The sequence below is a fragment of the Grammomys surdaster genome, unplaced genomic scaffold (assembly GCF_004785775.1).
Source record: "Grammomys surdaster isolate TR1022 unplaced genomic scaffold, NIH_TR_1.0 198, whole genome shotgun sequence".
Taxonomy (NCBI): Eukaryota; Metazoa; Chordata; class Mammalia; order Rodentia; family Muridae; genus Grammomys; species Grammomys surdaster.
In genome coordinates, this window is record NW_021604643.1 from 6,203,846 (window position 1) to 6,207,267 (window position 3,422).

Genomic DNA, 3,422 nt, shown 5'->3' on the forward strand with positions numbered 1-3,422 from the left:
GGTTCACGTTCCCCCAGTCCCTGCCATGTCCTTCTGACATGATGAACCACATCTGTCCTGAAACTGGAAATCAAAATAAACGCCCCTTTCTAACTGATTATGTCAGCTCTACTAGTATGTGTTCAGTTGAACGAACATGGCTTCTCTCTACATGAGTGCGCTTTAAATATTAGTGTTGTCTTTTCATAGACAAGACTTAGAGGAGCCTGATCAGATCAAGTTTTAGGAAACACATGTGGAACAAATGAAATTTAATGTCTTCAGAAATAACAGAACCAAGCTAGTAAGTACTACAGTTATTGGAGTTATTTGAGAGTAAATATTCAAAATTATTTTGAAACAAATAACAGAAGTGCAATCTTGGAAGAAAGAAATAATGAGATCTAAGCAGAAAAAAAAAAAAAAAAGGAAACAGAGACAAACAACATTCCAGCGAGTGAAAGATGGACTCTCCAGGGTCCAAAAACAAAGTGGGTGATTTAGTAGTATAATAGACACAATAGCATGATCATTAGGACTTTGAATGATATAAAGAAGTTTCCAAGAGCATAAACCAGAAAGACTCAAAGATGGGAACTGTGAAGAGGGGATTCCCAATTGAGAACAGAGGAAGACATATTCTCATCTGTGTCCAGTTGGAGTGGGAAATCCCTGGTACAGAGAGAATGGTGGAGACATTCAGGGAGGAAAGAACAGGCATGCTGCAGTTCAAGGGGGGACAAAAATCACCATCAAACATGGGACTGAAGCAAATGAATGAGAAACAGCCCATGTGTTCACTTTTGCTATAGTGACATTCTATGCACTGTGTGTAGATAGGTCTTCTAGAACATCACTAAGAGACACTACTCCTCTTAAAGAAAGACTCTGCCCAAGGGCAAGAGTCTTGGGGAGGGGAAGGCAGAAGAAGATTTTGGCAGCTCTGACACCCCAATTTGCTCTCTCACATGGTGACCTTGCTGGAGGGAGATAACTGTCTCTTGTCAAGGGAACTTGGTACTAAGCAGAGCAAGCAGTGGAGAGAACTGAACAAAGGGATAAGTAAAAGCCAACCAAACATGGTCAAAAAATCCTGTAAGTAAGACAAACCCAAGATCAGAAAGACCCAGTGAAGCCTGGGTCAGGAGATTAAAAGACAGCTGGACTGGCTGGAGAATGTACCTCTCACTGTGGAGCAGTTTAGTGACTTCTTTATTTCTCTTTCCACTTTGGATGGGTGGGATCAAGCTGAGGGCCTCTCACATGCATCTGAGCTAGATCCCTGTCCTCCAAAGTTTTCTCCATGCACAAGTCTTCATGATCTTATCATTTGCAGGAATCTATTCTGTCTTAGACAACCACAAATGCCATTGAGGAGGAGCACAGTTATGAAAGGCAAGGCTGTTTTGCTTTCTTTTTACTTTTATTAACTTAAATTCTATTTGATTGTATTGTCAAAATAATATTCAATATAGTATTTAAGGAGTAGTATATTCTAAGCTCAATTTAGACACTGTAAGACCATCTTAACATTTCACTTTGGGTCTGAGTAGGTCTTCTGAAGTGTAGCAATAAGTAAAATAGATAGCAAGAGCAGTAACTGTAAGCCTTGACTCTGACTCTGTTTTTAAATTGTTCGTATGAGCTTAGGGAAAGGAAAAAAACTCAACAAAGTCCAAACTGGCTCCAAGAATGGCTTTACTTCTTAGCCAGCGTTACATTTTTCACAGGATGGGGCAAAAGCTTTAGTGGCTTCATGCTGTTCTCGGGTAATACTTTTTAGTAATGCAAGAGCTTAGTTGGCTGGGTAACTTGATTACTCTGGAGGCCATGCTATTAGCATAGTGGGAAGGAATCAAAGGAAAAAAATAATTTACATTAAGGCCACAGACATGCCATACAATACAATTACTTCAGGTTTTATATCCAAAAAGCTATTATCCTTTTTTCTCATTATTTAAGCACTGTGGTATTCTGGTAAGGGGTTTTATGAGAGGCAAGGAATGGATGTCAGCCCAGAAAAACCCCAAGAAATTGTTCTGTGAATGAAAAATGCCTGATGTTGGGAATGTTTTTCTTTTTAGCCTTTTCAATGAATTGTGCTTATCCATAGATAATAAATGTACTCCTTTTAAACCTTACTTTTCTTGTGGAAATGATCATTCCAGCTTATATTATAGAAATGCTATATGCAAAAAGAATACAATCTCTACAAAGCAAAGGGGAAAACAGTGTCTTCAAATCATTATATGATCTCCCACTCAGTGCTTTTCACTTATGTGAGAGAAATTAAGAGCATGCTGGAATTCATATCAGTCAGGAGGATAGCTTTGGTTATGCTGTAGTAATAAGTGAATCCCTGCATTTAAGTGGCTTACCAGGGAAAAGGCTTAAATGTCATCCATTGTGAATGTTCTACAGCTAGAGCTTCACTGCCACTACTCAGCTCCAGACTGTAGAATCAAACATCAGGTGTGGGTACCATGGTCCAAACTAGATTTCTGGGGCTTTAATAGAGGGAAAAGGAACACAGAACACTCAAACTATCTCTAACATGCTTACACCAGAAGTGGATGTCTGTCATTGTCTATCAATTAATAATCATGTCTCCACCTGCAAATAAGAGGAGTGAATTCCAGATAAGAAGTATGGTTCCATGCACAACATGTTCATGTTCCATGAACAACAGTTCACTGGCATGTAGTGACTACAATATGCAGAGGAGGCATCTAAAGCTGATTTGTAAGGTCCATATATAACTGCAGTACATCATCCTGTGACAGGAGTCTGATGTGTTCTTGCTAGAGATAACTGGACTAATCTGAATAGAATCTTGAAGTTCAAGATTGAGACATGTGGTTTGAGTTTGTTGAGCAGTGTACAGGACCTTACAGTAATCTAGGTCCATATGATGCAGAAAATTTGTTATCTGCAAAGACAATGGCCTAACAGTTCCTTACATGGCTATAGTAGGTGGTCAGGAAATGATCCTAATTTCCTTTGTAAAGGAAGTCAAAGCTACAAATGAAATCACTCACTAAGTGAATGATATATGGGGAAACTCAACAGCAATGATATCCTCCTTTCTTTTACACTCATTGGATCAGATTTGTAATGATGAAGCTTGAAAGACTTTAATTCAAATGCAGGGCTTCATTTTAAGTTCTGCTGTGGTAATGTAGAAATGATAGAAAAAACAAAATTATTATTGGTCTTCTCATGATGTAGTGCAGCAATATAAGAAATAATAATAAGAAAATATCAGTGAGATGTGCTATGGAGGTAATTAAAAGAAGGTGATGGTATTCTACGGGGAGCTACTTCAGATATATGGCAACATCCTGGGCTCTAGGCAACAGAAATAACACTGGATATAGGGCTTTGTGAAGACCACAGGAAACTTCAGGTTTGTAGTTAGAGAGGAAGTCTCTGTGTCTTTCTGG